A 23,800-nucleotide genomic window follows, 5' to 3' on the forward strand; every position below is an offset into this window, starting at 1 on the left:
TTCACTGCAGTAATTTACTGCTACTTGTCATGGAAACCTTGATAATCCAAATTTTCTACAATCAGTAACTACTGGAGAGGGTGTGAGGAAAAGGGAGTCCTCCTACACTGCTGGTAGGAATGTAAACTGGTACAGCCACTATGGAGGACAGTATTGAGGTTCCTTAAAAAACTAAAAACAGAGCTACCATATGATCCAGCAGTTCCACCCCTGGGCAAACACCCAGGGAAAACCATAATTTGAAAAAATACATGCACTCCGATGTTCACTGCTGACTATTTACAATAGCCAGGACATGGAAGCAACCTAAATGTCCATTAACAGAGAAAGTAAGTCAGACAGAGAAAGACAAATATCATGTATCACTTGTAAGTAGAATCTTAAAAATGGTACACATGAATCTATTTACAGAACAGAAATAGAGTCACAGAGATAAAAAACAAACTTGTGGTCACCAGGAGTAAGAGGGTAAGGGAAGGGATAAGTTGGGTGATTTAGACGGACATACACACACTACCATATGTAAAGCCGATAACTAATAAGAACCCACTGTATAGCACAATGAACTCTACTCAATACCCTGTAATGGCTTATATGGGAAAGGAATCTTTAAAAAAGGGGAAAAATATGTATGTATATCTGAATCACTTTACTGTACAGCTGAAACTAACACAACACTGTAAATCAACAATACCCCAATAAAAATTTTTTTTAGAAAAAGACTTTAGAAAAAAAACAATTATTACTTAAATATATTAAATCTTAAATCACAGCACCAAAATATTCTGTGTCCTACGTGGCAAATAATAAATGTTCTGATCATCTATATTCTAATCCAGAGTCCCACCAAAATCACTGAAAGGCTAAGGGCCACGTTCCTAAACCAGTAAAAAATAAACTAATAAATAAAATGTTAGAAATCAAGACAAGGATGTCTTGCTCAAAAAAATCTTTATCTTATCAAATTTCTAATCCATTCTCCAAAGCAAAGTCCTATTTTGTGTCAGAACTATGATGCCCAACTTCCTCATAATTCTACAGCTCATTAATATCTAAAGAGAAGGAAGAGAGCTAAGCTTGCATTGGCAATTCCCTTAACATCTACAGCTTTATTCATAAATAGTGAAAAATACCAGTGCCTATTTATTTTTTTTATAAATGTCATGACAAAAATTCTTTATTGTATGGAGGAAAAGTAGGTTAAAGGAGTAGCTACAACCATAAACAAATAAAATCTTGCCATTTGTGATAACATGGAAGAATCTAGAGAGTATAATGATAGGTGAGACACAAAGACAAATATCAAACGATCTCACTTATGAGGTCTAAAACACAAAACAAACGAACCAACAAAACAAAATGTAAACAGAGTCTTAGATACAGATACTAAACTGGGGCTGCCAGAGGAGGGGGCTGAATGGGTGAAATAGGCGATGGAGATTAAGAAGTATGAATTTACAGTTATAAAATAAGTGAGTCATGAGAATGTAATATACAGCATAAGAAATATGGTCAACAATATTGTAATAATTTCATATGGAAACGGTTACTTGACTTACGATGGTGATTTTCTAATGTAAACATTGACTATGCTGTACATCTGAAACCAACATAATATTGTCAACTATAGTTCAATTAAAAAAAGGGACCATATCTATCACTAGAAAGTTCACTTATGTTCCTTTTTCAGTTAAATTGCTCCTCTCCTCCAAAATAACCACCATTCTGATGCCTACCACTTAGTTTGCTGATTCTTGAACTTCATATAAATAGAATTATGCAGTTAAAAAGGGAGAGGGGGTTAAAGCTGTTTATTGCACACTCCAAATGCTATGATTTAGTTTAGTGTAGTTTAAGCCCAGGTTTACAGATGGCACTTTAAAATTCTAGTCTAAATCTAGATAAAACTCCTTCTTATCTTGATGATAAAACAGTTTGAGCAAAACCAGAATCTAATTCATAGCTGGATCTCAAACTTGAAATATTTATCTCTGTTAAACAAGATATGTAGTTTTAATTACCTTCCTCAAGTAAGAAAGTGGGAGAAGAGCATCTCAACCTATTATATTTACTTCAAAAATAAATAGTCTCCTTAAACCTATCAGTGAAGAAGATACATGGAAATGGGCTTCCCTGGTGGCTCAGGTGGTAAAGAATCTGCCTGCAATGCAGGAGACCTGGTTTCGATCCCTGGGTTGGGAACATCCCCTGGAGGCAGGCATGACTACCCACTCCAGTCTTCTTAACTGGAGAATCCCCATGGACAGAGGAGCCTGGTGGGCTACAGTCCATGGGGTCACAGAGTCAGACACGACTGAGCAGCTAACACACACAAACATGGAATTAGTTGGTTTAGTAATGTAAACTGTAAATTACTTGATGGAGTAGCATAAATGGAACAGGCAAAACTAGACTTGATGGATTGTTGTTATTTACAATAACAAATCATTTTAAAGTAGCCTTTTTAAGTCTTTGACCTTTGTTTTCCAGGAGAAAACCTATTGTATTAGATATAGAAAAGGCCCTAGAACAGTTCAGTCTATGTTACAGGCTAACTGTTTAATGCTGAAACTATGAACTGGGATAGCCAAAAATATTTGCTTTTGCTTTGCTTCTCTTCCATCCCCTCTCCGTTCCCACTCTCTTATTATAGGAAAAGGCTCACACTCCAAACCTGGCCGAGAGGAAAAAAACTTCCATCCCTCTGACATTCAAAAGTTGATCAAGGTTTTCAAAAAGTTTAATTAAAAAAAAAAAAAAAGCACATATGGCTGACTCCGAAGGGCCAATCAAAAATTAAACAAATTATAGATGATTCATTTAGAAGTTTAACACAAAGTTGTTACCTTAAATGGAAGCAATCAAACAAAATGCTAGAAGTAAAGAATCATTCCCAATACTGAGACAGATAGATATATCTGGTATAGGAAAATATAATAAAGTGGGTCAGTTAAGTTTAGAAACCTTAAATTTTTTCATTTACTATTTTATCCTGAGTTCATATAAATTAAAAAAGAATACGCTTTTAAGTAATGAATAAAAAACAAAACATTAAGTGGGAAGACGAGAAAGACAGGGGTAGGGAATTAAGAGATACAGGCTACCAAATATATAATAAATAAGCTACAAGTATCTATATTATACAGTACAGGGAAATAGAGTCAGTTTATAGTAACTATAAGTGTAGTATAACCCTTAAAAATTCTGAATCACTAACAATAAGTAGGAAGGATGAGATAGAAAAAAAGACACAGGCATAAAAACATGAAAAATATTAAAAACTGGAGTTTACATTAGTGTAGTGGCAAGCAAAAAAGATTTTTGATTATTAATAATACCATTATATCAGTTGTTAACTGATCAATAGCAACACATTACAATATTATATAATATAATTCTTTTTAAATACAATAATTTTTTACAAATACAATATAATCCAGAAAACTCTACCTAATAGCTACTGGTACTGTACTTATACTGTAGATAACTAGACATTCACATCATTAAGGAATCCTTAAAGTCACTTAAAATTTATGAATTATAACCCAGAGTCAACACCTGTACTTAATTATATTTAGTTGCTCAAGGTTTAACATTTTTAGTTGCTGCAACATATCAACTCTCTCCAAAGAAGCAGGCAGAAAAAAAGTACTTTAATGAAACTAGCATTCATTTCTCAACAAGATTTTCATTTCTTATTCTATATAATAGATTCTTAGATGTATAAAACATAAATTCAATCAATGGTACTTTGAATTAATATTTATTGAGATTCTGCTCTACTTCCAATATTGAGCAAACTGCTTTTGTTGTATTTAATCTTCCCAATAACTATCTTACTAACTTTTGAATTTCTAAAGTATCACTTAGCCTTCTGCCACCAGAAAATGCACTCTATAAACTGATCTTGCTACACTCTCACTCTCCACAAACCCTCATCTCAAGTCAAAGTCTTCTGCTGACTTCCTAAGCCCTGAAAGTTAATATTCAACTGTCAGTAAATTTTTGCCCACTCTCTTCCCTGGGCCTCAAAGATACATATCCTTTCTTTCTATTACAAGTCACACCCATCCCTAAAATGCAGAGCATGACTTCCCCTCATCAGCAAAGCAGTTCTGAAGAGTACAGGTCTAAGAGATCTCTACCATCCCTGGGTCACAAGTGGAGTTGGAGATACTTGTTTGGAGTAAGGCCTGACTCCTGGGAAAATACATTTTTATACCTTTTTAAAGAATCACGTTATAATGAGGGAAGACACAAATGGAATAATTAACAAAACTAAAATTTTATCTTTATTACCAGTTGTTGTTGTTTAGTTGCTAAGTCGTGTCTGATTCTTTGCAGCTCCATGAACTGTAGACTGCCAGGCTCCTCTGTCCATGGGATTTCCCAGGCAAGAATACTGGAGTGGGTTGTCATTTCCTTCTCCAGGGGGTCTTCCCAAACCAGGGATTGAACCCAGGTCTCCTGCATTGGCAGGCAGATTCTTTACCACTGAACCACCAGGGAAGCCCTTATTACCAAGTACTGTAAGCAATGAATAAAACGATTTATGTGAACTCTCTGCCATTCAAGAAATAAACTAAATGATAAATCAGAGCTGTAATTTTTCTAATGTTGGTGCCCATTAATATCCTACATCTTTCAATCAAACTGACCTACATTCAACCCTTTCATTTTACATTTGCAATGCTGTACTCATCATTCTGCATGGAATAGTCTTCCTCCCCATTTCTGCCTTTCAAAAAATGTTATTAATACATATCTTTCATGACCTTAATTCAAGGTCACTGAAATTTATCTTGATGATGCCTTCTCTAACCATATCCTGACCTGTAACATGTATATCTAATATTAGACTATGTGATTCTATCTCCTAGTTATTTAAGCTCAAGGATTCTGTCTTATACACCTTTCTAGTTCCCTCCAGTGCCTTAATCAGAGCTGATAGGTACAAGGTGAAGTGAAGAATAAAGGAATCAATGAATGTCTCAAGCACTTATTAAGCACTCAGAATGAAAAACTGTTAGAAGAGAACTATGGTGGCTCAGCAGTAAAGAATCTGCCTGTCAATGTAGGAGATGCAGGCTCAGTCTCTGGATTGGGATGATCCCTTGGAGAAGGAAATGGCAATCCATTCCAGTATTCTTGCCTGGGAAATCCCACGGACAGAGGGGCCTGGCAGGCTATAGTCTATGGGGTTGCAAAAGAGTCAGACAGGATTTGGTGAGCAAACAATAACAACACAACAGATTCTAGATGAATCCAGACAAGCAGCACAACAGCAAAGGATCAATTTTATAGCACATAACAAGACATTGAAGAAGTATTTCAAAGAAACCAGTGCTAAGCACGTCAATCACATAAAGTAACAGAGTGTAAGTAAAGCACAAAACAGCAAACTGAAATAACGGATGTGAGAAGTTTCTTCTATTTCATCTCTTCACCTTTGAACTGCTTGGCTATTAGTGATGATATTCACTTAATTATTTTCTGAGGGCTTCTTGGGCATATTGCACTGAAATACACATTACAGTGTAATTTTTAAAGTGAATAAGTAAAATTAAGAAGAGGGCAAACATACCTATCCACTATAAGACCAACAAATGCAACCATAAAAGAAAAAGAGAGAAGGGATTGATCAGCATGAATCAAGATTAAGGACGGAAGGCTTGAATACACATGAAGACTTTTAGGGACAGATATTAGCAAAGCAAAGCAGAGAGTCAAAAGAAAATTCCAGGCAGGATAGAAGTATAAATAGAGTAAAGATGATGAAGGGCACAGATTCTGAAATCAGGTTTATCTGGATTCAAATCTGTATTTCAGACTGCTTGATTCATTAGCTCTGTGACTATTTAATTTCTCTGTGTCTTAAGTTTCCTTGTCTGTAAAAACTAGAGAATAATGCCAACCTCCTAAGATTATTCTGAAGATTAAAAGTGATAATATCTGTCAAGATCTTAGGATGTAAACACTCAAAATAAGCTAACTATACTTACAAATGGAAATCTAAAGAAAAGGTATACACCAGGGTTTCCCAACCTTGGTATTACTAACATTTGGGACAAGATAATTCCTTGTTGTGGGGGCTGACCTGGGCAATGCAGGATGATCAACAGCACCCTGGCCTCTACAAACCAGATGCTGGTGATGCACACACACACACGAGGCACAAGCACACAGCACAAGCACACAGGCGGACCTCCGGCTGTGGAGATCACAAACGTCTTCAGACACTGCTAAGTCACAGTTCAGAACACCAGTGGACACCAAAAGATGAAGGCTGTGCTACAGAGCAACCAAGAGACGGTGCCTTACTATTATTATCCTTGGCCTCACTAAGGCTTCGTCGCAGTGTGCAGGCTTCAGTCCCTAGCCATGGCGCGTGCAGGGGCTTCTCCTGTGGAGCATGGGCTCAGTAACTGCGGCGCCAGCTCTCTAGTTGTGGCACGTGGGTTCAGCTGGCCCACAGCGTGCGGTCTTAGTTCCAAGACCAGGAACCAAACCTGTGTCCCTGGCACTGGGAGGTGGATTCTTAACCACTGGGCCACCGGGGAAGTTCCAGTGAAAGGGTTCTAACACTACGCTCAGGAGTTGAAATTTAATCTCCTCGATTATAAAATTCCTAATGCAGATTTTCAGAGACGCGCTCTTGTAATCTTGCCCTGGTTTGGTTACTCACTCACACTCTCTTTTAATGATTCCATTAGTTATGGACAAGATCTAATAGCAGCCTGGAGAGAGATTACTGGTCAAGAACAGAGCAGCTGACTGTTGGGTACTAGTTATAGAAATAACATGAATGTGGTTAAATCTAAAAAATTAAAATCTTTATAAAGATTTTTTTTGGTCTAGTGGGTAGGAAGAATTATATTAAACTGAGAAGAAATGAAATGTGACCAGTCATAAAATTGGAGATGTATAACAGCTAGTTAAAGACACATATTTTAAGTGACATATTTAACAAATGTGTACTGAATGTCAATTACAAAGAGAATGGGGCCAGGAGCTGGAAGGCAAGTTTCAGAGATGAGAAAAAGCTGAATAACATCTTCAAAGATGCTTACAATCTAATAGGAGAGAGAGAGATTAGCATATAATAAATACAAGAAAGTAACTCCAGGATGAAAGGAAGCAGGGAAGTGGCTAGTATTCAGTACAAGCTGATGGAAAGTCAGCCTCAAGACTTCAAACTGGAATACTGGTGTTACACAGATGTCATTTAAACTTTGGATTAAGATTTGTGTGCAGGTTTTGATGGAGGCATAAATTATTTTTTAGTCCCACACTTAGGTATATTGATGTTCTGATAAGAGATAATATTGTCTCTGTTAGAGTCTGAAACTGGTGTTTAAATGCTTGAAAATTGTAAACATGTGACAGGTACTAATCAGTCAAAGAAATGGCTGGCTATTAATCTTTAAAATAACTATTTTTAGCTTTGTTTGTAATATCAATGGATTACGACTTTTATCTAGTTTTTTGAACATATGGTGGAGTAAGGGTGAGGACAGAAGGAAAAGGAAGGACTCACCAAGAATATTTGGTGTTAGAATAGGAAAATAATGGTTTGACTAAATCTATGTTACATGATGGGGATCATTCTTGGGTCCAAACTGCAAAGGTAGATGTCGCAAAACCAGATAACATACCTCACGAAATAATTATGCCCTTAAATACAACAATCCGAGGTTCTGAAACGAGAGCAGAAACACAGAAGGAAGGGGAGGGCCTAGAAAGATTACAGACAGGCAAGTGACTGAACCTTTGGAAGCAGACTGTGTAAAGCAGGTCACTGCATACCCAGTAGTCTTCCAACCCAACCCACGTAACTGGCTCAAGAAAATGGGTACCAACTTACCTGAGAGATTCCTAAAATTCTACTGCTGCCCTGAAGTCCTAAAGACCCGGTCATCACCATCAACAGTCAAGTCAGAGCAAACAACCACCAGCAGGTGGTGCCAAATCAAAGCCAGTCTCAGAAGGGATTTGGCTGGGCCAGCACCTTGCCACACCCCTCACCCCCTGCAAGGAAGGGTGCAGGTTTACCCAGGTAACCCATTCTCCGAGCAATACACTGACCTCATATTTTATGCACATTATAGCAGACGAGGGGTGGTTACTGTAATACCGTCTTGGGGTGGGGAGGGGAAAGATGAGAACTAGGGCTTAAGAAATCTAGTTACAAAGGAATAAATTTTTTAAACATTTTCTTGCTTTATGCCAGTTCTCATTAAATACAGACTCAGATAAAGTCTTAAAAATCATCAGAAAATCATAGAATAATGCCATCCTCAAAAAGGTCTGACTAATCAAGACCTTAAGCAGTTAAATACGAACACAATTAATGCTTCAAGGCTTTCCCACATGGCTCTACTAATGAATCATGATCTTCAACAAGAATAAAAGGATGCAATATTGTTGATCCTCCTAAATAAAGTTAAATGATCCTACAACAGCTCTTTTGTCTTTACAGAGCATAAAACATGGGAACTAAAGTATCTCCCCACCCCTTCCCTAATGTTGAAAAAAATATGGAAGTTCCTCTCAATTACTTTAAGAATCACCTCAAAATTTCTCACAAAAGACTTCATGGCAAACTCACTTCCCTCCATTTCCATCTTATCCCCACTACTACCAGATTTTAGCACTGCTTATATGTTATACCTGTCAAGATCTGATGACTGTATGTTATGTATTCATCTGAACAGAACCACTACACTTAGTTACAGGCTATCATCAACCAATTCATTCTCTTGCTAAAATCAAGTCATCCAATTACTCCTTGACTAATCAAGGCTGTTTTGGCTTTTTCTTTTTTCAAAAGGTACTCAACAGCATAAACAGTTCACTTACAAGAAATGGAAAGGGGCTAATCAGCAGAATTATTGTTTTGCTGCTACAATTTGCAGTATTTAAATTTAGTTGCTGATTGGACTGAAAGTTTTATGATATAGCATATGAAACTAGTTTAATACAACTGTGAAGCTGTGTAGCTGTATTGTCTTGCCTTGGCTATATTGGTCTACTTTGTGGGATAGACTGCTTTCTTTAAAATAAAGATATTTTAAAGAAATAAGTTTCAGTATACTTTCGCACATATATTGCTTCTATAAAGGCAACAAGCTATTAATTCCTGAGCATTATTTTTAAAGTTAACAACTCTGTGCATGCATGTATACTATGTTTGTTACATGTGTATAAAGCCCACAACTGCTTAGGTGTTTAAACTACATTTATTTTGGCTTCTAAGCAACAATAAACTAAAGGGACATTATTTGATTATTAGTTTAGAAAATAAGGATTATCTACAATATGTGTATGTTTTAAATAAATACATGCTACCTATCCCTTGTGTAATAAAACAGTGGATGTTACATTTCTAAAATAGAAGTATTTCAATTACATGAGTAATTCTGGGTGCACAAAAGCTGTGGAAAGATATTATCATTCATCAGCTTTGTTACTCTTTTATCTATAAGAATTTCTGAGAGAATATTTAACATAATGACTAAAGAATAAAATCTAAATACTAAACTGAAACTTTGAATTTTATTTACTCACTAAAAAATAAAAGATTTGTATGTCAAAACCTGGACTAAAAATTCTGAAGAGGGATACAATCAAACTGTTTAGTTCAGACTTACCTTGCTAAATGTGGAAAAACATTAACAAAAAGGGCACATTTTATTTTGCAGGAGGAAGACAGACTTTTACAGTAAGATGAACAGTCTGGCTTTTTATAAAACCTTAAAACATATCCAAATTCTTTATACACTAAAATAATGTTATGCAGTAACCATCAACAGGAAGTTATAGAGAGAGAAGAAAACAACACCCACACATAAAAGGGATTACAATCATCTCTGAATCTTTTCTATACATGCAGATATATTATACAAGTAATACTCTAAACATATCTTTTGCATGCTAAGGTCCAACCAGAAATGAAATTCTATACAGAACTGTAAATTTAAACTTCTATCATATGTCTCATAGGACCATTCAACATATACATAAACATTCAGAAAAATCTTAATTTCACAAATGCATTGACAAGGTATAAAATGCCAGTGCATTTCAAACCAATTCTGCTTAATATAAAAAAAAATGCTATCTTAATATTTTTAAAAGATTCAATCTGGTTATCTATGCCAAAATTCAAGGAAGAAAATGAAAACTAAAATACATTAATTAACAACAGAGAACTAATATTCATTAAAGCCGAACATTTCTCAGAGTACGCACACCTGCCAATATATTAAAAATAAGTAAAATCAACTACAAAAGTAATAAATCAAATGCTGTGGTAGACTTGACTTCTCGAGACAGCATTTTCAGCCGTCTTTTGTGGCTTTGTTTGGCGCCATAGTCCTTTAAGTTTTGTCTTCATAAAGCCCTAACTAGTTGTAATCATTTGCAGCCTAATTGTGGACATTTATCTGCTTTTCTTATGCATAGAACATAGCTATTAAAGCTGAATGGTGATGGTGTGAAGTATAGGTTAAATTGGGTGAAATTAAAGCAAATTACTCCGGGATGTGGAAATCTGAAAATAGAAACCACCAATGATTTGCAACCCTCTTGATGATCAGCTTCACAGAACCCTAAACGACAAGAAAACTTACATATTTTAAAGTTAACTAGGTTTTTTTAAATAATATGTATAAATGTATTTTTAACTACATGCACTTCATAGCAATGATGGAAAGATTACTTGTTCAACTCAGCTGCAATGTAAAAAAGATCTCAGGTTTCTATTTAAATTGGTCGGTTCGTTTCTTAAATAAGATTTCCTTCTATCATATAAATTTTTACCTATAAGAATTTATCCAACTATATCAAACACAAACTGTACATATTATATAAATCACTTTGCTAAGTTTTAACTCTGAATAAAAGTATTAATACTAGAGATAACATAGCACAGAACTACAATAATAAAAGCAAATTTTATATAGAAACATAAATGTATTATTTATAATCTTATTTATATATATGCCATATATAAATCCACATGTGTGACTAGCATTACAGGAAAAAATATACAGAGGCTTAGCAATAAAGGTAAACACTAAAATACAAGAATTTAATTTTCATTTATCTAAAATCTTACTGATCCACAATTTGGATAAAACAATAAAAACATATCCATCTGCACCCTGCATATTCTCTTAGGCAAGCAAGCAGAGTAGTATAAAAAAATTTACTAGATCACAACTTAGTCCAGCTTACTCTATAGCCAGAAAAGAATTCTAGTAACAAAAATGACACCCGGGAGCTTCCCTGGTAGCTCAGTGGTAAAGAATCCATCTGACAATGCAGCAGACACGAGTTGGATCCTTGTGCTGGGAAAATGCCCTAGAGAAGGAAATGACAACCCACTCCAGTATTCTTGCCTGGGAAGGTCCATGGATAGAGGAGCCTGGAGGGCTACAGTCCATGGGGTTGCAAAGTCGGACACAGCTTAGTGACTAAACAACAACAAAAATGCTATCCATCTTCTATTTTATTGACTGCTACATAGAAGGCAAGTGAAAGTCACTCAGTAGTGTCTGATTCTTTGTGACCCCATGGACTGTAACCTCCCAGGCTCCTCTGTCCATTAAATTCTCCAGGTCAGAATACTTGAGTGGGTAGTCATTCCCTTCTCCAGGGGATCTTCCCAACCCAGGGATCGAACCCAGGTCTCCCACACTGCAGGCGGATTCTTTACCATCTGAGCCACCAAGCACATTTCAATACCTGAGAAGTGAAATTACATGGCGTGGCTCACAACTTCAAAGCGCTTACAGTCTGGTTGAAGAAATAAGGTAAGCACATGAAACTAAGTCACGGCTGCATGAAGTGGTGCCTATCACACTAAGCAAGCTCCTGGCCTCAAAGATGAGAAGAAAGAGCGAAAGGGGGTTGGGAAAGGTAGGTCATCAAGGATATGATCTCAGGAGAATAAACTTAGCTAGGGATCAGCACAGACAAGGGTGAGATGCAGAAGAAATATTCAGATCACAAACTGCAAATCTGTCTGAAGATAATTTGGAACAGAAAGAAGAGCACTGAAAAAATACTAATGCTTGACAAAGAAGGGTCTTGAGTACTAGACAGAAAATGGAATTCCTAGCAAGGCACGACTATCTTACAAGAGACAGTGACATAATCAAATACAGTGATTCACAATCAGCAGTACATCTAATTTTTCATTGGCTATATCACAAGTAAAAAAGTGGTATGCCAGAGATGTGGTCCTCTGGAGTATTAACAACATCCCTAGACCCTTGGTGTTCCCCATTCCTTGCCTCATACTAGGCTATGAAGTACTGCCTTACTTAATAACTATATCCCTATGTACTCATTATCTTTGTCTTTCAGAATTAGCAGAGTACAAAATTTAACATTCACTGTAATATCAGGCACTAGTAGATTTATTCGTGTGTATTTTAAAACCATAGCAATTGTTGTTGTTCAGTTGCTAAGTTGTGTCTAACTCTATAGCACGCCAAGCTTCCCTGTCCTTCACTATATCCTGGAGTTTGCTCAAGCTCCTGTCCACTGAATCGGTGATGCCATCCAACCATCTCATCCTCTGCCACCCCTTCTTCTTTTGCCCTCAATCTTTCCCAGCATCACGGCCTTTTCCAAGAGTCGGCTCTTCGCATCAGATGACCAAAGTATGGGAGCTTCAACATCAGCGCTTCCAATGAATATTCAGGGTTGATTTCCTTTACGATTTGATTTCCTTTAGGTTGGATCTCCTTGCAGTCCAAGGGACTCTCAAGAGGCTTCTCCAACACCACAGTTCAAAGGCATCAATTCTTCAGCACTCAGTCTTCTTTATGGTCCAACTCTCACATCTGTACATGATTACTGGAAAAACCATAGCTGGACTGTACGGACCTTTCTCGGCAAAGTGATGTCTCTGCTTTTTAATACACTGTCTAGGTTTGTCATAACTTTTCTTCCAAGGAGCAAGTTTTAATTTCCTGGCTGCAGTCACCATCTGCAATGATTTTGGAGCCCAAGAAAATAATATCTGTCACTGCTTCCGGTTTATACTCTTCTTATTTGCCATGAAGTGATGGGACCGGATGCCATGATCTTAGTTTTTTGAATGTTGAGTTGTAAGCCAGCTTTTTCACTGTCCTCTTTTCACTCTCATAAAAAGGCTCTTTAGTTCCACTTCTCTTTCTGCCAATAGAATGGTATCATCTGCATATCGGAGGTGGTTGACATTTCTTCTGGCAATCGTGATTTCAGCTTGTGAGTCATCCAGCTTGGCATTTCACATGATCTACTCTGCTTTTAAGTTAAATAAACTGGGGTGATAACATACAGCCTTGTTGTACTCCTTTCCCAATTTTGATCCAGTCTGTTGTTCCATATAAGGTTCCAACTGTTGCTTCTTGACCTGCATACAGGTTTCTCAGGAGACAAGTAAGGTGGTCTGGTATTCCTATCTCTTGAAGAATTTTCCACAGTGTCGTGTGATCTACACAGTCAAAGGCTTTAAACTAGTCAATGAGGCAGAAGTAGGTGTTTCTCTGGGATTCCCTTGCTTTTTCTACAATCCAGTGGATGTTGGCAATTTGATCTCTGGTTCCTCTGCCCTTTCTAAATCCAGTTTGTACATCTGGAAAACTTGGTTCATGTACTGCTGAAGCCTAGCTCAAAGGATTTTGAGCATTACCTTGCCAGCATGTGAAATGATGGCAACTGTATGGCAGTTTAAACATTCTTTGGCATTGCCCTTGAGACTGAAATGAAAACTGACCTTTTCCAGTCCTGTGGCCACCACTGAGTTTTCCAAATTGCTGACCTATTGACTGCAGCACTTTCACAGCATCATCTTTTAGGGTTTGAAATAGCTCAGCTGGAATTCCTTCACCTCACTAGTTTTGTTCACAGTAATGCTTCCTAAGGCCCACTTGACTTCACACTCCAGGATATCTGGCTTTAGGTGAGTGATCACATCATCTTGGTTATCCAGGTCATTAAGACCTTTTTTGTACAGTTCTTCTGTGTATTCTTGCCACCTCTTCTTAATTTCTTCTGTATCGTTTAGGTCCTTACCTTTCCTGACCTTTATCGTGCCCATCCTTACATGAAATGTTCCCTTGGTATTTCTAATTATCTTGATGAGATCTTGAGTCTTTCCCATTGTATTGTTTCCTCTACTTCTTTGCACTGTTCATTTAATAAGGCCTTCATATCTCTCCTTGCTATCTTCTGGTATTCTACATTCAATTTGGTATCCTTCCTTATCAGTCCTGGGTGTTCATTGGTAGGACTGATGCTAAAGCGTAAACTCCAATACTTTGGCCACCTGATGCGAAGAGCTGACTCATTTGAAAAGACCCTGATGCTGGGAAAGATTGAGGGCAGGAGGAGAAGGAGACAAGAGAGGATGAGATGGTTGGATGGCATCACCGACTCAACAGACATAGGTTTGGGTGGTCTCTGGGAGTTGGTGATGGACAGGGAGCCCTGGCATGCTGTGGTTCATGGGGTCGCAAAGAGTCGGACACAACCGAGCAACTGAACTGAACTTTTCTCCCTTGCTTATTGTTTCCTTTTTCCTCAGCTATTTGTAAAGTCTCCTCAGACAAACACTTGGCCTCCTTGCATTTCTTTTTCTTTGGGATGGCTTCAGTCACTGCCTCCTGTACAATGTTACACACCTCTGTCCATAGTTCCTCAAGGACTCTGTCTACCAGATCTAATCCCTTGAATCTATTCATCACTTCCACTATATAATCATAACAGATTGATTTAGGTCATACCTGAATGGCCTAGTGGTTTTCCCTACTTTCTTCAATTTAAGCCTGAATTTCGCAATAAGGAGCTCATGATCTGAGCCTCAGTCAGCTCCCAGTCTTGTTTTTATAGAGCTTCTCCATCTTCAACTGCAAATAATATAATCAATCTGATTTCGGTGTTGACCATGTGGTGATGTCCATGTGTAGAGTCTTCTCTTGTGTTGCTGGAAAAGGGTATTTGCTATGACCAGTGTGTTCTCTTGGCAAAACTCTGTTAGCCTTTGCTCTGCTTCATTTTGTATTTCAAGGTCAAACTTGCCTACTAGTCCAGGTATCTTGACTTCCTACTTTTTGCATTCCAATCCCCTATGATGAAAAGGACATCCTTTTTTTTTTTGGTGTTAGTTCTAGAAGGTCTTTTAGATCTTCATAAAACTGCTCAACTTCAGTTTCTTCAACTTCAGGGGTTGGGCATAGACTATGATTACTGTGATGTTGAATGGTTTGCCTTAGAAATGAACCAAGATCATTCTGCTGTTTTTCAAACTGCACCCAAATACTTCATTTCAGACTTATTTGTTGACTGTGAGGGTTACTCCATTTCTTCTCAGGGATTCCTGGTCACAGGAGTAGGTACAATGTTCATCTGAATTAAATTTGCCCATTCCCATCCATTTTAGTTCACTGATTCCTAAAATGTTGATGTTCACCTCTTGCCATCTCCTGCTTGATCATGTCCAATTTACCTTGATTCATGGACCTAACATTCTAGGTTCCTATGCAATACTTTTCTTTACAGCATTGGACTTTACTTTCAGCACCAGACATATCCACAACTGAAAGTCATTTCTGCTTTGGCCCAGTTGCTTAATTCTTTCTGGAGCTATTAGTAAGTGTCCTCTGCTCTCCCCCAGTAGGCTACTGGACACTTTTCGACATGGGGCGCTCATCTTCCAATGTTGTATCTTTTTGCCTTATCATACTCTTCATGGGGTTCTCACAGCAAGAATACTGGAATAGTTATTTTGCCATTCCCTCATCCAGTAGACCACATTTTGTCGGAACTCTCCACTATGACCTGTATGTCTTGGGCTGTCCTGCATGGCATGGCTCATAGCTTCATGGAGTTACACAAGCCCCTGTGCCATGACAGGGCTATGACCCCAAGGATTGTAGCCTGCAAGACTCTGTCCATGGAATTCTCCAGGCAAGAATACTGGAGTGGTTAGTCATTCCCTTCTCCAGAGGATCTTCACGACCCAGGGATTGAACACTATATCCTGCATTACAGGCAGATTCTTTACTATCTGAGCCACCAGGGAAGCCCCCACAGCAATATGTACTGCTAAATAAATACTGCGAAGTTAATATAACTTAAGTTTAGAATTAAATAAAATGTACAATTATTTTCTGCTTTGTGAAAAAAATTGGCATTTTTTTCCCTTTCATGATATGGGACCAAAATTCTTGGACACAGTCACCATGGGAACAGTAGTTGAGAATCACTGTTATTGAAGGAAGAAACTGGAGGAAGGAAAGATTAGAACAGTGATTTTTTTCAAATCTCCTAGGATGCAGCTGATACCCAGCCTTCTCCCTGGATCTGATTCTGGATCACCAGTCTCACCTAGGATTCTGCATTTTAAACAAAATATGTCTGACACAAATGGTTGGTTATAGGGTCACACTGATCAGAAAGAGAGAGGCTCAGTAAGAATTCATTACAAAGATCAGTTATAACGCATAAGAGCCTGAACTAAGAAGTAGAAACAGAATAAGTAAATAAAGAACATCCAGAAAAGACCAACAGAAATAGTACTGATTATAGCAATAATATAAAATAAAATATTACCTCGAAACAAAAGTATGGGTGACTACTTAGAAAACTGATCAAAAATTTAAATCAAAAGATAAAATTTAATCTAAAAATGTGAAAAAAAGATTTTTACATTTGGAGAACAGAACCCCTTATTTAACCACAGACTGTTTGAAAATTAACAAAAACAAGTTTTAAAAACATGCCATTAAATAAAATCTGCACTAACAAATATGGAGCACTATGAGGAGGCTCAAATACCATTTCTGTTTTATGTTTGGTGACCTCACAAGGTAACTTGTCAGTTTCATTTTCATGAATAATAAACTTCACCACATATTTAATGAAGAGGAAACATTTTATTACAACTATAGTAATGAAATTTCATCAGAATTATACTGCTTTAACTCATAATAATGGGATGTTTTAAACCAGTATTATGAGGTATTACCCTGAAAAGAAAGATGATATGTGCCAGTCAAGAATCAAAGTATGAAAGTGAATTAGTTCCTAAAAAATTTTTAACTTAAAATTTAACAGGCATTTTCTCTCCTCTCCAATTAACAAAATTGCAAATAATAATGTTCCAAGTTTTAAAAAAAAAATGTTCAAGTTTGACATTGGAACATATAGATTTATTGTTAACTCCCCAAAATCTATGCCCCCTCTCTTCTAACCACCTCCCATTACTGCTTTGGAGTTTAGATGATTCTATCTACCCACAATGAATGGTCAAAGATTGGACATGTCCAAAGCAGGTCCAAGTGGAGTAAATCTCAAAGCATTTTATTGGAAGGGTGTGCCAGCGTCACTCTTTTTTCCTGACAGATGTGAACTAGAAACCAAGTGGCCAGTGAGATGGTGGAAGCCATCTTCAGACCACAAGAGTAATCAGCCTTAGGATAAAGTTGTTCAATTCAGAGAGCAAAGACAGAAAGAGATTAAGTCTCTAGGGTCAGGTTTGAATCAATGAATCAAACACTGCCTGAAACCATTTAATAGCAAAAGCTGACAGATAACCCTTATTTTTAAGCCATTTTGAGGTGGAATTCTATTGCAATTGGAAATACTGAAACTCAGAAATTGTTTCCTCTCATATGTAAAACAGTATAATAACAAGTGTCTAATACCTCATATTTTAAAATGGATGCATCCACTTGGTATGAAGTGTCATCAGGCCAATAGTTCTGGCTTCAGAAATTACGAGTTCTGCCATTAACTGGCCTAAGGTAACACAGTTAACAACCAATTTCTGACTCCTGTTTTCCTCATCTCTAAACAGAGATGTTATCTACTGAAAAAAAATCCAAAAAAAATTTTGTGTGGCAAAATCTTTGATGCACAGAACAAGTGTTTGTACTATCCCCCTTTCTGGATAGTCCACATCAAGGAAATTCTTGTTCCCTTTTATCTAACCAAAATCTATCCAGTTCAAGTTTTACTTCTTCCTTAAGCAGAAAATGACTCAGTAAATGATTTTAAGGCCTAATCAATTGTATGCAAGATTACCACCTATCAAAGAAATTGGATTAGCTTTGTCAAACTCATTAATTTCAGTAAAAATGCACCTTATAAAATACTCAGAATGCCTTTCATCTTTTCATTGTCTAGCAAATAATTTATAACTAAGGGCTTAAATGTTGCCTCCTATTACTTATCAGAAGATAATATCCAACAAGTTTTTTAATTACCTAATGAACACTTTACTGCTGACCTAGCTTTAAGAATTTCAATGCACATAATAAAAATAAGCCACTGTACTCACAAAAGTAGAACTTAAATTTCCCCCTTGCTGAAGAAGAAGATATAACAAAGCTGTTGAAAAGCAGTTCCCTAGGCAGAATGAAGACAGCCACCACTGTATCACTTTTACGTATGCACACACAAAAGACTAGAAAGCCCTGACAAGAACTCAACTGTGGGAGTGGTGGTACCAGTTCATATACCTTGGAAACATGATCTGAACATGAACTACTAACCAACCAACCAGAAGAATAGCTTACCTGAATGGGGCTCTGGTCCCCAAGAGGAAGGTTGTTTTTATTGCTACTATTACAGACTACAATACCAGTTCTTTTTTATTTTGGGAAGTAAATATCTGCAAAATTCTGTTCTGTACAGCTTGCTGCAAATTTCTGTTAGTAAACACCAACAGTAGTACATTTAAAATCAATGGGCACAAAGAAGTGGTTAAAACACATTTCTTGCACTATTGATACATCCACCAACTAACTCCAGTGTCTGGCCCAAATTTACCATTCTAAGAGATATTAATTTATACTTTCTTTAAGGGAAAAATATTTTAAGGTTCTCTTCTCTTTTCTACTATGAATATTTAGTTAAAAATTCACTTAATACGCCTCCTCTCATAACACTGTCATTATAATTGTTGCATAAGATAAACTCACATGAAAAGGTATCAATAATGATGTCTCAAAGAATCTTGAGTAAATTTTTTTTAAAAAGAGAAAGAACCCATGAGTCAATACAATGTTTAGCCTATCTCCCAAAAAAATATTCCCACAGTAAATATAAACCAGTTACAATTTAGTCACTAAAACACTGAACTGAATCTTTTCTATCTTCTTCAATTAACCCCAAAAAGACATATGAGAGATAATACTGCAGCACCAGAATCCTCAGAAATATAATACTTATCATGACCAATTCTTCACTCAAATGAACATTATTATATAATAATCAAAGCATAATAATACTATTTTATTACTAAGGATAAATACAGAACAATGATAAATTCAGAAAAGTATTTTGGCAAGAAGTTGAATTTTTAAACTATAAATCTCAAATACATTCTTCTTAAGGTTCAAAACTCACTGCCTTAAGATGTAGGCTATCACTTTAAGAAGTGCTGGTGTACAAATCTGAAAAGAAATGTATTCTACTTTTGGCATGCCATTGAGTTATTAAGTAGCTGAAAATTCCATCCAAAGGGTTTCCACTTTCAACAATGGCATACTAATATCCCCCTGGAAAACTACCATTCCCACTCAGGAGAAGCATCACTAAGCCATAAGAACAAGATACAGAAGAAAAAAAAAAAGCATCAACCTAAACACACTAAAGAGCAAAGACAGACTGGTTAAGAATACATGCATAAAGGAGGGGAGTTGTATGACATGAGTTCCCATTTTCAAGACATTCAGCCTGGGGCCAAGCATAAGCAGCACAGCACAGAAGCAGGTGAACTGTCTGGTGTGGGCAACCAGAAAGATAAAGCCAGGGAGACTACGGCAACGGAAGAATGCATCGGGACAGGCGATGGGACAGAGCAAGGGAAACCAGAGGGAACCCCCGAATCCTGCACACACGTTTTTGACCGACACCGGAGCTGCACTGGCAAGGCACACTTGAAGCAGACTGCTTAAAAACAAAATATCTGAAGTGACAGGGAAGCGTTTGTAGTTCAAGTTCAACTGCCTACTAACACAAAGGAAATGACACACAGCAGAGAAAAACAATGAAATCCAAAGTCACAACATAACATTCACAATGTTCAAGATATAATCTAAAATTACCTAAGGAAAACCAAACACATTGTTAAAAGAAAGCAACTAAAAAACTGAACTTGAGATGATCCAGATATTGGAAGTAGCTAAGAAAAATTTTAAGTTCCTTTTAAAATTATCTTCAATTAAAAAAAAAAAATATGCAAACGATGAGCAAAAGGTCAGGCATTCCCAGCAAAGAAATAAAAATGATCTTTTAAAAAATCAGAACCAGACTTCCCTGACGGCACAGTGGGTAAGAATCGGCCGGCCAGTGCAGGGGAAATGGGTTTGACCCCTAGTCCAGAAGATTCCACACCCACAGAATCTTCTAAGACCATGCACCACAACTACCGATCCTGCACTCTAGAGCCCAAGAGCAGCAACCTCCGAGCCTGCACGGTGCAACTACTGCAGCCTGCGCCCTCTAGGGTCCACAAGTCACAACTACTACTGAGCATGTGTGCCGTAACTACTGAATCCGGTATGCCTTAGAGCCTGCATGCCGCAACTAATAAGCCCATACATCTAGAGCCCGTGCTCTGCAACGAGAGAAACCATGGCAATGGGAAGCGTGTACACTGCAACAAAGACCAACCCTCATCCACCACAACTAGAGAAAACCCATGCAAAGCAATGAAGATCTAGTACAGTCATAAATAATTTTTTAAAAAAGCAGAATTGATAAACATAATACTTAAAATAAAAAACCCTGCATGGACATAACAACCAAACTGAGATGACTGAGGAAACAGTAAGTTAACTTTTAGATTGTGAAGTGAAGTGCAAGTTGCTCAGTCGTGTCCAACTCTTTGTGACCCCAAGGACTGTAGCCTGCCAGGCTCCTCTGTCCATAGAATTCTCCAGGCCAGAATACTGGAGTGGGTAGCTGTTTCCTTCTCCAGGGGAGCTTCCCAACCCAGGGATCAAACCCAGGTCTCCTGCACTGCAGGCGGATTTTTTACCATCTGAGTCACCAGGGAAGCCCAAGAATACTGGAGACAGTAGCCTATCCTTCTCCAGTGGATCTTTCTGACCCAGAAATCGAACTGAGGTCTCCAGCATGGTAGGTTGATTCTTTACCAGCTGAGCTACCAGGGAGGTTCAATACAAACCATCCAGTCTGATAACATAGAAAAAAAAAGATTAAGCAAAAATGAACAGAGCTTCAGGGACACATTAGGTTATTTAAAAATGGTACAGCATATATGTAATTAAGAGTCCTAGGAGGAGAGGGAAAAGTGGGACAGAAAAGATATTTGAACAATTAATAAGTAAAAATGTATCTAAATTTGTTGGAAGACAGAAATTTACAGATTGAAGAAGCTCAATGACTAACAGTAAGAATAAACTCAAAGAAGTCCATGGACAGACACACTCAATGGCAGACACAATAGCAGGGGTATGATACAAATGTCAAAAGTAAAGGGCAAATCTTGAAAGTAGAAAAAGAAAATGTTCAATACCAAGGGATTTCCCTGGTAGTCCAGTGGCTAAGACTCCACGTTCCCAATACAGGGGGCTTAGGTTCAAACCATAGCCAGAGAACTAAATACCACATGTTACAACTAGGATGCCACATGCTGCAATGAAAATTGAAGATCTGAGTGCTGCAAATGAAGACCTGGCCTAGACAAATAAATAATCAGAATTTTTTAAAAAGGAACATAGAATATTTTCTTAAAAATTAAAAAAAAAAAAGCCAAAATACCTATCAACTAAGAATTTTATACCCAGCAATAATATTTGTAAAGAATGAAGGCCAAATAGACATTTTCAGATGAAAGAAAGCCAAGAGAATACATTGGCAATGGCCCTACACTTAAATATTTGAAAAATGTCTTCAAGATAAAGGGAAATGATAAAAGATAGAACCTCAGGTTCTCAAAAAATAAAATAAAATAAAGAGCACTGAAATGGCAAATATTTGAGTAAATGCAAAAGACTAATTTTTGCTGTCACATTTTTCCTCTTCATCTATTTATAATAAAGTGTTAGTCGTGTCTGACTCTACATGACCCCATGGACTGTAGCCCACCAGGCTTTTCTGTCCTTGGGATTTCCCAGGCAAGAATACTGGAGACGGTTGCCATTCCCTTCTCCACAGGATCTTTCTGACCCAGGGATTGAACCTGCGTCTCCTGCATTGCAGGCAGATTCTTTACAGTCTGAGCACCAGGGAAGCCCTAATGTGTACACACACACACACACACACACACACACACACACACACACACACACACACACACACACACACACATTTTTTTTATGTATAATAAAAACATATGTCTAAAGCAAAAGTTATTTGGGGGATGTAGTAATACTAAAGGTCACTAAAATGTACACTCTTAAATGACTAATTTTGTGTTACATGAACTTTATCTCATTTTTAAAAATTGCTGCATTTATATATGCATAATATTACAAACAGTAACTATGGCACAAAGGACTGGAAAGGGATATGGGCTGACGTACTCGCAAGGTTTTTATATTTTACATGAAATGATTCAACATAAACTACGCAAACTGTAAGAAAGACACCTTTACATCATCTGTGAAAAGTTAAAAATGTGTATTATAATCGCCAAAGCAACCACTAGAGAAAAAGGTAGAGAAGTATAGTTAAAAACCAAGATGAATATTAAAGCGAATCTCTAAAAAAACTTCAAATAATAAAATAATACATAGAGAAATAGAAGAACAAAACACAGACGTGACAAACAGAACACACAAAAATACATGCAAATCTAAACTTATCGTTAATACATTAAACAATGTATTTTAAGTTGCTGATTATCAAAGTTAATAAAACAGGACATAACTATATGCTCTATACAAGAGATGCACTGTAAATTTTTTACACCCCTCTCTTGAGTGATAGAATCAGACCAAAAAAATGATACATATAAAATATGAAAAATGCCGATCTACTTCACGTAAGTGATATTTATTGAACATTACACCTAATAAAAACAAAGTATACATTCAAGAATAGTTCTTTTGGCCCACACTACACACTGAGTCAAAAAATAAGTCTCGATAAACTTAAAAAAAACTATAAGTCACACAGAATATGATCCTTGACCACGAAGAAATTAAATTAGACATCAGTAACAATAGGAACAGGTAAACCCTATAAATTCATAAATATACATACTTCCCAAGAATTAAGAAGAGATTACAAGAGAAATAAGAAAATATTTTAAAATGATAAGAAATAAACAACTTATCAAAACATGTGGAATGCAGTAAAAGCAGTACTTAGAAGAAAATTTGCAACTTTAAATGATTTTACATTAGGAAAGAAGTTCTAAAATCAATGATCTAAATTCTCACTTTAAGAAACTACAGAGAGAAAGCAGATTTAAACTAAATAGGTAGAAAGAAGCAAATCTGACAGTCTAGACACCAGTGTAGATATGACCGTCTAGCATCAAGATGCTAAAAACATACAAATTACCAAAACAGAACAAAGGAAAAAAATATATATAAATAGCCCTACATCCATTAAAGAAACTAAATTTGCAAATAAAATTCTTCCCACAAAGAAAAGTCCAGCCCCAAACGGTTTTACTATTATTAAATTCTATCAAACATTAAGGGTAGAAATAACACTAATTATCCACAAACTTTCAGAAAATCAAGGAAGAAATACTTTCCAACTCAATTTATAAGGCCTCATATCCAAATCAGACAAAGATCTGAAGAAAAAAGAAAAAGAA

The 23,800-nt window shown here is 36.8% G+C and overlaps 1 protein-coding gene across 1 annotated transcript in view; it reads right to left on the reverse strand.

The window, feature by feature from the left end:
* Window positions 1-23,800, reverse strand: part of OLA1 (Obg like ATPase 1) — a 161,801-nt gene that overhangs the window by 81,809 nt on the left and 56,192 nt on the right. The window lies entirely within an intron of this gene.

This window comes from Muntiacus reevesi, chromosome 3 (assembly GCF_963930625.1).
Source record: "Muntiacus reevesi chromosome 3, mMunRee1.1, whole genome shotgun sequence".
In the NCBI taxonomy this organism is placed as follows: domain Eukaryota; kingdom Metazoa; phylum Chordata; class Mammalia; order Artiodactyla; family Cervidae; genus Muntiacus; species Muntiacus reevesi.